Below are 13983 nucleotides of genomic sequence, written 5' to 3'. Positions count from 1 at the left end.
TATTTTTATTTTCGTCAGGATCTAATTTGTACAAAATGGACTCGTTTATGTTGTTATTCAAAGTGATGTGGTTAAAGCTTATTAATGCTTAGTCACAAGTGCCACATCAGCCAAAAGCTGGTTACTCAACCGTGAAGACCCTGCTGCTACTTGCCGATCGGACTTGCGGAAAGACCAGGCCATGTTTGGCCCAGCTATTTCCATGTTTGGGCTGTGGCCGGGACGTCCTTGGGGGTTGGCTCGGGGGCACACGCGTGCGAGGCATATGTACGCGGGCACCGTTGTTACGCGGGGAACGCCGCTTGGAGTCCTGTCCATTAATACGAGAGCGGTTAGCTTGCCCGTATTAATCGTGTCATGTGTATCTATATCAATATATTAAATTATCGTTGGTGGTGATGGTACGGACGTCGTCGCCGTATGTCACTTCACCAAAATTATGGATATGCCACCGCGCACGACCAAAACTCAGCCCGAACAAAAATATGACAGACATCGATCCTGCAAGCCTCCTGGAACCCTTTCCCGACTTGCCTCCCCAGCCATCTCCCTCCCTCTTCCTCCGCCCCACCACCTCCTCATCGTCTCCGCCGCTGCCTCATCTCCCACGTTGGCCACCAGACTGAGCTCTCGCCGCATCACCCCTCGCCGGCCTGTTCTGGCGCCACCTCCCCCCGCCGACCGGCGCCTCTCCTCCGCCAGACCGCATTCATGCCTCTCGCCACCCGCTGTCGTCCATTCTCTATTTCCCTCAACGAGCTCGTTTAGTCTGGTTCTTTTCTCTGGATAAAAAAAACAGTCCCACCTACGCACACGCGGGGTGCCTCCTCCACCCCTCCTGGATCAGATCGCATCCATCTCCAAACCAACCTCCCCCCCATGATCCCAAAAAGCATCCATCACCAAACCAACCTCCTCTTCTCGATACCAAAAGGGTTAGAGGGGTCTTGCCGAGCATTAATGGCAGCAGTTTTTCAAAGGAAACTTAGCAAAAAAATTAGGTTCTAGGTTGCGCAGCACTCAGCCAGGAGATGGGCCTTGCATGGGAGAGTGTCAGAGAGATGGGGTGGGCAGTTACCAGAGGACAGTCTCACAGCCGATAAACACAATGTAGGCCCCCTTCTTTTCAGTTTCTAGGATGGGCTTCTTCGAGAAGCTGCTCTCACACAGTTTCCTGGAGAAGCCGCATGTGAAATTTTGTTAGGCCTCCAAATTAGGTTAGCCTAACCTAATCTAGAAACTTAGTAAAAAATTTAGGGCGGCTTCTCCCAGAAGCTTGGGGAGAGCAACTTCTCCAAGAAGCCCGTCCTGGAAGCTGAAAAGAAGGGGGCCATAATCGTTCTAGACATATGTGTTCATGAAACGTCGAACTTTAAAATTGGTATCTTAATACATTTCTCATTTTTCAATAGTAACGCACGGGTCTTTTGCTAGTCCTCTATTAATTATCAAGTTCGCTTCAATGGACAAGAGACGAGTAGCGGCCGGGGACACCTGCGGCTCCCACGGCACCATCTCGGAATCGACGTTGCCGGGCTCGACCTCTCCGACCTACTCCCGCTGGTGCTGTCCCGCCTTCCTGGCCTCCTCCACCTCGACGTCGGCGTCCATGAATATTGACATGGACGATATATTGCCATCTATCCTAGTGTACTTGACATGTACCGTGATGTATTTGTTGTGTACTAGGATGTACAACCGGAAGAGGTATTAAGTATTGATGTGATGTTCTAACTTTCATTACGATAGATCATGGTGTATTCAATTTGATGTGCTTTCGCGTACATTTAGCATCTACGGTACTGTCTAATTTTTAGATAATCAATGACTAATTGATGTACTTACAACCAACAAGGTAGTAGGTACCCACGTGATGTACTAACTTTAATTACCATGGATCATGATATAATTAGTTTGATGTGCCTTCACTTTTAACGTCTACCATACTTTCTAAATTCTAGATAAACAAGCGCTGATTTTTATTATCATACACGACAATGCACCTCATAAATTTTTTACTAAACCATGCCTGTTCCGTATTTGTTCCATATTCGCATTTGCATTCATATTCGGACATTATCCAGTCCGCCTTTATTTTCGATATGAAATATGGTATAGAATATTTAGCTGATATCCTTTCATATTCGCTATTCGTTCCGTTTACTCCCTATCCTTGACAGTTCCATTCCTCTCCTCTTTCCTAAATTTCAAAACTGCTACCCTGCCTTTCCAATGCCCTAGAAAACCCTAAAAAATGAAGACTTGGCGCAATCCCGTTGTTCCCCGAGTGGCTAGCATGTCGTCTATTCTCAATAGTTTTATTTGTTCCACGTGATCATGGCTAATGCTGGACCAGGGGATATCAACCTCCTTTTTGAAGAAAAAAAATTCATACCACCTCACCGTTTAAGGGGTGGTATGTGTTTGTCTTTCCTCTTCCTGAGTTAACTTGTTAAAAAGCAAGTTCATGCGTTTCATATCCCATACTAATAACACAACACAAAAACTTCAAGCAGCAATCTGCAACGGTGCAAGATGTACTCGAGGATGATCTGGCAAAGCTGTGTGGTGAGCACAAAGCGAATTATTCTCTCGTCTTTGATGAGACAGTTATCGATGTAGACTAACCATTTATAAATGGGTTTTCTCTGTGTCCCTCTTTTCTTAGATGTACTCGGTTATACTGGAGGCCAGAAACAGTGCTCGCTGCTACACTTCTTCGTTTCGCAATTCCTCGCAAATGACCTCACGGAGCACCTGCTAACGGTCAAGCCCCTTTGACCGTTTGGTTCTGACGAGTGGGCCGCGGGGAGTGCTGACAGGTGGGCCCGGAGCTGCGTTTCTGGCGTGTGGGGCTGCGAGAAGACAGTGCAAGCGGGCAGATCTTAACAGGTCTGGTTACCTTACATGCGGGCCACGTCCTGACAGGTGGGGTCGGTCAACTTAACTTACATGTGGGGCGATGAAAAAAAGTGACAGGTGGGTCCAAAGCCTATCTCTCTCATCCCTTTCCCAAATACGCCGCCGCCCCCGCCAAATACGCCTCCGTGCTCGCCCTGGCAATGGCGTCGCCAGATACGGCTTCGTAAGCTCGCTGGCGAGACTTGCGAACGGAAGCCTATCTCTCTCACCCCTTTCCCAAATACGCCCCCGCCCCTGCCAAATACGCCTCCGTGCTCGCCCTGTCAACGGGGCCGCCAGATACGCCTCCGTGGGCTCGCCGGCGAGACTTGCGAAGGGAACCGACGTCTACATAGCCTAATCGAAGAAATCAAATTCCACCCGAGGCTACACTTGTTCGTTTTGCACAGAAATAAACTTTACAATCACAATTATGGAAGCGATCACATCACAGGCAGTTCAATAAAGCGGTTCATCATCATAGAACAATTCATCATCATAGAACATGCAGTGCAAATTCTAACAATTAACGGCATTCATATAAAATTACAATTAACGACATTCATATAAAACGACGCGGCCGATCACTCCTGGCCGCCAGCTTCCTCCACCGCTGCCACGACAGGCTCGGCAGGTCCCTCCACAGGCGCCACCTCCGGCATGACGTACGGGAGACCGTGCATCTGACCGGCGTGGGGGAACGTGTTCGCCGTGTTGGTGTACACGTTGTACAACGTGAATGCGATAAACTCGCATCCACACCAGTACACGCAGCCAAGGAGGTAGTCGGCGTCGTGGCTGTTGGTGAGGTGCTCTAGGATGGTTGTGTCGACGCCATCCTCTCGGAGCTGCTCCACGCGGTACATTGGAGGGCCTACGGCCTCCCAGTGTAAGAAACCGGTGTGGAGGAAGTCCCTGACCAGCGCCATCGGGCTCTTGCTGCGCGACATCGCCCACACCTGGAGCGTACGCTCCACAAGCACGCCCGGTGGGAACAACCGCTCCTCCGTGAGGGGTGGCTGGTTGAAGGTGCAGCCTTGGAACACTATTGCCCGTCGGTTAACCGCACAGAAGAAGTGGAGAGAGGTGAAGATGTGTAGAAGAAGGAGAAGAATAGAAAGAAGTAGTTCCATGGCGCCGGGTTAAATAGCGATGGTAAGGGGAAGGGGAGTGGTTTCCGGTGATGAGTGTTGGGTGGTGGGCTTTGAAAGCGGTTTGCATGAATGCTCGGGAACTCTACGCCAGAGCGGTTTGACTTGCGGAGGCGTGCGCGGCGGCCTTGCATGGGAAACCGGCGTGCGTGGGCAGTTGCAGGGACTTGCATGGGAAACTGATGTGTTCCCATGCGCCCTCTGGCCTTCAATATTCCTTAATTAATAGGGATCTTAACTTGCGGAGGCATGCGGAAATCTCTCGAAAGAGCTCTGTGCCTATATATTCCGCGCTATCATTCCGGCCTTTCCATCTAGCCTTCTTCCCTGATACCAAAGATCCATCGACATGGCGCGGTGGTCTGGGGACTCTTTCCAGTGCTCCTCCATTGAAGCGGAGAATAGGGAGCTCGACGGAGAGAGTCCGTACCGACGGACCGCCTCCTCCACCGCCGGCGCCTCCAGCAGCTCTTACGGCCCCGTCGTAGCGCCGTGCGTCACCGTCACCTTTGTCGCCACCGCCACCCTCGCCGCCTCCACCCTCGCTGCCGACGGTACAAGTCTCCATAAAAGTGCTCCGATCGTTAATCGGTACACTGGAGACATGATACCAAAGCCTTAGAGAAGATTACCAAGAGCGTGGAATAAAATTTCATATGTATTTTTTCTTTTTTATATATGTCTATGTAATGCCCGAAAGATGAAATATATATATATATATATATTACATTATATATAGAAAATATATTATATCCCTGGATGGAGAATAACTATTCTGCACCCGGCTCCGTCCAACGAGCCGGATTTCACCGCGGACCAGATGTAACCAGCCGGGCCAGAGCAAGTTACGGTCGTCTAATTTTCCATCCGCGTCTCACTGACGTAATTTACCGCTCTTTCTTTACAACGACGGTTTGCCCGTGGAGGTAAACCCAGCTCCCTCAGATCGTGCGTGCGGCTCGGGATTTTTCGTTTGGTGGAGTGGGGGTGTGGCTGCGGCGATTGGCGATTGGCGAGGATGAGCGGCGCCGGCGGCAACGGCTCGGGAAGGAGCAGCCGACGGCGGCGCATCAGAGCAGGAGGAGCGGCGCGGCGAGAGCAGACGCGCGGTGTGGCGGCGGCTGGCTACGCGGCTTGCTCAAGCTGGCTCAAGCCTGGGCGGCTAGGCGGCGCCGGCACCGGCGGTTGGGGCGACGTCCACCTCCATCCCCATCTCCTCCTCCGCAGGGCAAAGCCTCATCCGCTTCACCACGGAGCCGTGATCCCCTGCGTCAAACATGCCCCTCGCTAGTCTTCTTCTCTCTCTCGCCGGCGCTCGTGCGTGAGCTGGAGACGGAGATGCTGCTCCTGCTGCCGCCGCCGCTTGGTTCCTTGGTAGCCGCAACAGCCGCTCAGATTCAGCCCCAACTCAAAGTTAACCAATCAAACCAATTCCCCTTCCTCTGTATCTCTTTTCTTTGACGCAAGAATCTATCTGATTATTTTGAGGCAAAATTCTCTCTGATTAATTCCAACGTAATGGAGCCTTGCTAATTCTTCTCCTCCTTGGTCTCTTTCAACTCTCGTCCAGGGTGATCTGTACACAGCTTTGTTGTTGACGGTGGCGACCATTGGACTTGTAGCTAGCCGGCAGTTTGGTTACCTTGAGGAAGTAATCACAGTAACCTGCAAGGAGGTGGAGACCAACTGCTCTCAGGATCTCTCAGGATATTCTTCCCCTTGTTTTTTTCTTGTCTTGCTTTATATATAATTGTGGGAGCTAAAATTCTTGCTCTCAGACCTTATTCTCAACCGCATGCCATGTGTTTGTGTTAATGTCCTGAAGAATATGCTTTATATATAAGTTGTGCTATGATTGATGTTGCTAGGATTAAAATTAAGAGTTGCTTACATCTGGGTAAGGTTAGAGCTGTGGCTAGAATTGCTTACGAATTATTCAATGGAGTTTGTATCTTTAAACAACTAGTGTGAAATATATCATGTCATTACCAATTACACGAACTGTCAACATTGAACAGTTTGCTTCAGTTAAACATTGAATTCCTCGATTTGTCTTTAATGTTGTCCTGATTGCCAGCTCGATAGGCCTCTGAGGCTGTGTTTTGGTTGACGAAATGATGAGTGATGATACCAATAAGAGCAGCACAGTTTCTTTCCTGTTGCTTTAAATATATTTCTATGTGTTACTCTTTCTACTGTACAGATTCTAACTAGGTGCACTTTATATTTTTACTAATAACGGCTTATCTATCAGATCATCTCACAATTATGTATTTGAAAATTATTCGTTTTACCGTTGTGAAGTTTGCGGGGCTAGTGCTGTGCTGTTTTGATTTAATATCAGTCACAAAGCTAAGATAATATAGATTTCAAAGTAACATATACAATCTGTAGAACTGGAAGGCTGATTAATCATCAGAAAATTATTCGGACAAATAGATGGAACACTAATCCTGGAACAACTATGGGATGCTGCTTACAAAGGACTACCTGCTGTACTATCGCTCACGATTCATTGTCTCTTTTCAGAAAATATCTATTTTGTTTTATCGACATTCATATTGCTCATAAGTGAAATCCTTGTGCTGTACTATCGCTCACGATTCAATGTCTCTTTTCAGCCAGAATTAATCACCTTCGCCTTCTCGGCTTAGTCAACCAACTGCAGGTAAACAATATTTTTGGTGTTTTCTGTTTGTTCTAATATATATGACTGCTGTCTATCTCATTTTTTCTTTCAATCACCATTGAAGTGAATAATACTCAGGGAAGTTTGCCAAAGCCTTTCCAACATTTGAGTGGTGATTGCAGCAAAGTTGCCTTATCAGCAGGTATAACCCCCCTCGAAATCTCCAATCATTTGGCACTGAAAGATATTGTGAATCAGATGTGGACTTATGTTTTCTCCCCGAAACTTGTGGATGCATTTCACAAGATCCTGAAAGCTTGCTGGAATTGGAAAGAAAGGTCCCTTTGTACTATTTCTAGGCAGTTTAACGATATGTTTTCTATTGCACAGAAGGCTTGAAAATTAACAGTGGTTTAGTTTCATGAACCTCTACATAATTTTTCTTGTTTTCTTACGACCACCGTTTCTCTCCCGAAGCTAGCCTCACCTTTCCCACAAGGTATCTGTTCCCACGATAATTTTCAACACAAGGCTTACAGACCAGGAATTGACAACCTTTTAGTGCTTCTCACTTGAAGAATTCCCATTGCCAATACTTGAGGATGGAGGCCAGTACTGCTAAGCATACTTCGTCGTCGACCACATCTGCTCACACCCTCTCGCCGGCAGCTCCTCCCTCAGCCCCGTCGCTGACCTCGCTGCCACCGTGGCCACCGACATCGGCCCATGCCGTTGATTTCTTCTTCCTCGTTCCCCAATTTTCCAAACGAGGCCACCGCCTTGTGCGCCTGTACATGCCGCTTGCCGCCGCAGACGCCGCCCAGTAAGTCAGTCATGCTGTCGCTGAATACTTGCTGGATGAATCGATGGGCTTTTTTTTTGTATGCTCTTGTTGCCTTGTCTTGTGATTATACCAGTTGCTGCTATCACAACTGGCATAGTTAAGTGCATCAGCCATAAGAAATATCATGTTGGGTCAAATTGACTTGCACATGTTCGATGGAATGCTTGTGAGTGTTTTTTTTCTGCGCAAACTATAGTCATCACATTCACATTGATTTTCATTTCTTAGGAGTTTTCAAATGGCGGAGGCGCTGCGTGTGTAAATCAAGGTTCAGAAATAGCTGCATGAGCAGAGCAGTTAGAGGTAAGTATCAGGGACTTGCATTTTTAAGATGAAACTGCATGTTCAGAAGCATCCTACTGCAGCTTATAGTTGCAAGATTGTTTCAGCAGTCTTGATTAATCTATGCCTTTTCAGTTGTTCGGTAAAAATAATTAGTTACTATTCATGAAAGAACTTGCTTATAATTCAGAAAATATCTTGGAGTTTACCAGCACCGTGTCATTGTTCTGTTAGCCATAAGATACGAAGAGAACTACAGCTGCGCATAGAGAAGCATGCAAGATATTTGCAACAAATACTTGAGCAACAGAAGGCCAGGAAGTGCCCGCCCTGAACGAAGTTCAATGGAAGGAAAATCGTTCAATGGAAGGAAAATCGTCGGGATTGAAACCGTAGCAGAAAACAGAGATGAGAGCAGAAACCCCCTCAACTCCATCATCGAAGCGTAAATTTCCGGACATCGAGCACAACCAGCAAACGGACGACAAAAGAGCAGAGCTTCAGGTTGATCTAGAAGGCGAGCCATTATGAACAATCTCGCTGTATATATGCTTTAGTTGTTTTTTCTTGCCTTGTAGAAGTAGGATTGTGGTGCTTACCCTTGTGTATGTATATACCAGCCTGGCTTGTTTACTTTTGATGTACCTTATGGCAATGTAACTGATTAATTTTCGGATGAAGATGGAAGCAGCAAGGACAAAAAGAAGATGATGTAACTAATGATCCGATACATGGACCATTAACTTTTGTAATTCACTCATGGAACAAATGACTTGCACAGGAAACATATTAGTGCATTACTTTTATATTCCCTAAATACATATTCATGTGGCTCGTGGTGGTCGAATAGAATACGAGCCCTCACGGTGCCTTTGTTCTCCTCTCCTAACTTTCCTACGTCACTACATGCACGGATCTGACAGGCGAAATAATATTACTTCACATGCAACTATGCAAGCTTTGGATGGCAACATGATTTTATTACCAAACTTGAACAGCATCCTATGTTGTTATAAGCTGCAACGTAACTTTCTTACATCTCATGCAAGCGCAGACACTCGTCACAAATTATGCTTCCTGCTACCTCAACGTAAACTTCTTACGGTGCATGCAAAGAAACCGAACAAGACGTGCGCTCGGTGCTACTACTCCCCGGCATAAATTTGTTACGTCACATGCAGATTAATATTCACGCTCGGTGCGGGGCGGGGTCGTGTGGCGCGGTGCGGGCGGTCGGTCCAGCAAGCCTGGCGCGGGTGCAGAATAATATTCTGCACCACCCAGGGAGTCAAATAGCGCGACCCTATATATATATATTCAAGATCCATTCGAATTTCTAGATGACCCGCAAGAATAGTTGATAATGCAAAAACACAGAAAATAATAATGCAACAAACACCGAAAAAAAGTGAGTTTGATTACAAGTCACTGTAAAGTGTTTGAAAAAAAAAAATGAGCAGTAGCTTGTCACATAGGCCTAGAACCGGAAGGAGATTCTCTGACGTAGCCTCCCCAGACATAGAGTCACTGACATGTGGGGTTGTCAGGCATGAGGCCCACCTGCCAGTGACCAAACCGCAGGGTAACATACGTCAGGGGATCCATGTCCGAACCGACCATAACTATCAGTGTCGCGTGGCGGGCTTACATGAGTGGCGGGCTTTTCTTGACCCGCCACTGATAGAGTTTTATCCAATTTTCGAGGGTTGGGTCCAAAACGTTTGTAAATAAAGATTTAGAATATATTAAATTTTTTGTTTGGTAACATTACATGTTACTTGTTCTACTCAAAGAATTTCTGGAGCAATTTTACTATATTTCGTACATATTTTGGTATTTCAGCACATTTCGGCATTAAATGAAAAATCACTTTTTTCAATACATTTATGACAAGAAATTGATTTAAGAAAGATCCATTGGACCCATTGTAACCTATTAGAACGCAAACACATAGGTTTCAATGAAAATTAAATGTTTTATACCTCTATTACTATGATTTACACTTAACTCAATAGTATAATAATGTTAATAATATGAAATATTTGTCCAAAAATTATGATTTTCTGCAAGTATCAATATTTAGTGATACATTAATCACGTAAAAAAAATCAGAGCATTATCTAAATTTCACAATGTACTTCATGTACATTGCACCACATCTCCCTGAGGTATTTCTGAAACACCTCAAGGGAAATACCTCAGGGAGATGTTGGAGAAATGAACTCATTTTGACATTTGGATTTAAAAATTTATCCAAATCTTATAAAATTTGCCACACTAAGCACATTTGGTATATATTGCATGTATGCAAAAGCATTTTCAATTTGGACGTGTTTTCATATTTTTTGAACTTCAAATTCAGTTAAATTTGTTGTGTTTGGGCCAAAATGATACGACATACATGATTTGAAGTTGTGGAACACCTATTGGAGGTATCCAAACATTGTTAGTACTTGACTCCTTAAAGAAAAGTTCAAAAAAACTCTTTACTTTTGCAGATTTGAATGGATTTGAGTGGATTTAAATCCTGGTCAACGCTAAGTCAACTCTCAAATGGGTTTGAAAATTCAATTGTGTTCTTAACTTTTGATGTACTTTCCTATTGGTGCAATCAGAAAATAATTTGGGAAAGGTCGAATCTTGGGGGTTCTTGCAACTACAGCCATTTTGGTGTGGTGAAATCCCTGTTTTCATGTACAAATAGGTTTGAAATTGGACTGGACCGAATGGAATCCAATTTTGCTCGACTTGTATGGTCCAGACACAACTTTTCTTCATCGATTTTCTCATCATTCTGTTGAGTTCCATGGGTTTATCTATCTTTCATAAATAAACTCAGAAATTCAAAGAATGTACGAAGATAAAGTATCCCCAAGTACAGAAAATCTCATATTTGGTGGAAACACTTGTGATGCACTCACAAAGCTGTCTAAATCTTCTGGGATTAGTATTGCACACGTTTGACATCAAAAATGTGAAAAACAAGCAAATTTTAGTGAATTGGATATTCAAAAACTAGCAAACCATCTCAGAAATGAAAATTAAATTTCTATACCTTCATTACTTCATTACTGTGATTTACACTTAACTCAAAAGTATAAAAATGTTAATAATATGAAATAGTTGTCCAAAAATTATGATTTTATGCAAGTGTCAATTTTTAGTGATACTTCATCACATAAAAAATATCAGAGCATTATCTAAATTTAACAATGTACTTCATGTACATTGCACCACATAGGGAGATGTTGGAGAAATAAACTCATTTTGACATTTGGATTTAAAACTTTGTCCAAATCTTGTAAAATTTGGCACACTAAGTACATTTGGTGTGTATTGCATGTATGCAAAAGCATTTTCAATTTGGACGTGTTTTCATATTTTTTGAATTGCAAATTCAGTTAAATTTGTTGTGTTTGGGCCAAAATGATACGACATACATGATTTGAAGTTGTGGAACAGTTATTGGAACTATGCAAACATTGTTAGTACTTGACTCCTCAAAGAAAAGTTCAAAAAAACTCTTTACTTTTGCAGATTTGAATGGATTTGAGTGGGTATAAATCCTGGTCAACGCGAAGTTAACTTTCTCAAATGGGTTTGAAATTTCACCAGTGTTGATGTACTTTCTATTGATGCAATCAGAAAATAATTTGGAGAAGGTCGAATCTTGAGGGTTCTTCCAACTGCAACCATTTTGGTGTGCTGGGACAGCCAAATGTGGCTATTTTTTCCCTGGTCAATAAAAGTCAACCTTTACAAAACAAGTTGAAATTTGGTCATCTTGCATAAACTTCCATTCGGATTTCATTTGTGCACTCTAAAATCAATTTGGAGCAAGTTAAATTGCAAACGATATTCATAGGAAATGATAAGTGCCGATAACAGTACATGCCCAGGTTCAGATAGAGAGCAACAACCTGCTCTTGATCAGTACAAATAGGTAGTTTTCGAACAACAAACTAATACATAGACAACATACATCAAAATCAACATGGATTAAACAGAACACAACATCAACATGGATTAATCTCTCCTTTTGGAGGACCCGAGCCATCTACAGCGCCAGCAAAACAAGGGAACTCATGGAGGCGAGTGAGATCTCCTTGCGGTATTCCAGAACCACCATAGTCCAGATAAGCTTCATCATGTGAAGAAGAATCTGAGTAGTCACTGTTGTTGTGGTCCGAACTATCAGTAAGAAGATGAAACATATCGACCACTTCATGGACGTGGACGATGATCCCGAACGACACAGCACGTCTGGTTTCTGGTTCTTCCCCCGAAATCATCAAGGAGCTCATCAGCATATTCAGGAGCTGGTTGTGTGGCCGAAGTAGGCACTCTCATCAGCAACCGCTTCGGGATGGCATAAGGCTCACGCATCCATGCCCTGAGCTTCACGCAACGCGGATCAGTCCTACGCAGAATTGCCACGAACTCGCCTCCTAGCTGATTAATCAAATTCTTCACAAATTCCAGCTCTTGCGCATCCTCCATCAGTCCATCCAAGCTAAGAACACAGCTAAAAGGCAGTTTTGATTCCTCTCCACGAAAGATGGAGGTCCAGGGGCGAAACGAGATGTCACCGGCAGGGCACCTGATGCGCATCGATTGCATCACCGCTGCCGTGCAATCATCACTCAAATCAAAGCAAATCAGAAAGTTGCCTGGCGTAGGACATACCGTGATGCGCACTCCCCTTTTGAAGTTGCAGCGCTGCTTCAGAGCTGCCATGACCTCTTCAGCCGAAGTGGCCGACGGATTGAGCGCTGATACTATATGGATGGTAGCAATGATGTCTTTACCTCGCAGCCTCGCCGCCTTCTCTTCCATTCCGAAGGTGCGGGAAATCACTATCTCGGCCACATCGAGCCAGATATCAGGCTCCCCGTGGCAAAATATCTCCTCCTCGAATCGGCGGCAGCTACCGACGTTGTGGTACGAAGGTGGTTTAGTGCTCTCCATCGCCGCCTCCCGTTCGTTTCTACACACCTACTAGCCGTAGCGCCGCCGCCGTCCTCCACCGATTTAGGGTGCTGGTCGGGATTTGGGTGAGAGTAAAGGAGAGCAAGAGTAAAGGAGAGCAAGTAGGCTCCACATGTAAGGAAAGATGACACTGGCCCCGCCTGTCATCTGAAGCCTCGTCCCACCTGTCATCCTTTGGCTCGGCCCACCTATCATCCTCTGGCTCGGCCCCAGCGGTCCGCCTTTCCTCGGCCCACCTGTCATTAACGATGACTGCCCCACCTGTCAGGACGCACGGACGTGGCCCGCATGTAAGGTACCCAGACCCGTTAAGACCTGCCCGCTTGCACTGTTTCCTCGCAGCCCCACACGCCAGAAACGCGGCTCCGGCCCCACCTGTCAGCACTCCCTGCGGCCCACCCGTCGGAAGCAAATGGCCAAAGGGGCTTGACCGTTAGCAGGTGCTCCGTGAGGGCATTTGCGAGGAAGCAGAAAGCGAACAAGTCTAGAAGCGAGCACAGTTATGAGGACTGAGTATTCCTGAGTACAGCTAAGGGATGAGGGGCACAGAAATAAAAAACCCTTTATAAATCAACCGCAATTCAGTTATTAATACTCCCTGCAATCCGTATTACTTATCGCATATTTGTCTAAATACACATGTACCTATACAATGAAACGCAGCGTATTTAGATAAATATGTGACAATTAATATGGATCGGAATAAGTATTAATAGAACCAATAACAATTATTTTCTCTCTAGTATTTGTGTTAGAACAAGGGTTCTTGGCTGCCGTCTTGCCTCGCCCCCAATATGTGTGCACCGGGCCTACATTCGCGCGATACAAATCATCCATTCATTCAGCGCTGGCATATCCTGTTTAGCCTCCGGGGCATCTCCGATCTGCTGTGCTTATAAATAAGTTATTAACAAGCAAGATTTGCTAGTTAACCCATCTGAATTATCGAGCCGAGCGGTTGCAGGTACGCACAACAATTTTCTAAAGCAAAGTAAAATGTGCACATATAATTGGGAACCTCTCATCATGCAAAGCATGTATGTAACGAACGCCCTCAACCACTGGCTTAATGCGCATATATCCCTTTCTTTAAGCATCGGAAAAGGATCGGAGGTCGCTTTCGCGCATGTCGATCGGTTGTGTGATGGATGTGCTCCTCCTCACCCGCGCGTTGATGCATCCACGTC

At 45.3% G+C, this 13983-nt stretch overlaps 1 long non-coding RNA gene across 8 annotated transcripts; it reads left to right on the top strand.

The window, feature by feature from the left end:
• The first annotated feature begins 4918 nt into the window (after nucleotides 1-4918).
• On the top strand, nucleotides 4919-8613 carry LOC100827954. Of its 8 annotated transcripts, none has more exons than XR_001405525.2 (4): nucleotides 4919-6720; nucleotides 6806-7504; nucleotides 7754-7828; nucleotides 7998-8613. It is a non-coding gene; the product is annotated as an uncharacterized LOC100827954 (long non-coding RNA). The 8 variants fall into 8 exon arrangements; XR_002961799.1 differs by having other exon boundaries at nucleotides 4920-6720; nucleotides 6806-7180; nucleotides 7244-7504; nucleotides 7754-8613; XR_001405526.2 differs by having other exon boundaries at nucleotides 4920-6720; nucleotides 8042-8613.
• Nucleotides 8614-13983: the final 5370 nt, after the last annotated feature.

This window comes from Brachypodium distachyon, chromosome 1 (assembly GCF_000005505.3).
Source record: "Brachypodium distachyon strain Bd21 chromosome 1, Brachypodium_distachyon_v3.0, whole genome shotgun sequence".
NCBI lineage: Eukaryota > Viridiplantae > Streptophyta > Magnoliopsida > Poales > Poaceae > Brachypodium > Brachypodium distachyon.
The sequence above is the reverse complement of the archived record's forward strand: the minus strand, read 5'-3'. Positions and strand labels throughout refer to the sequence as shown.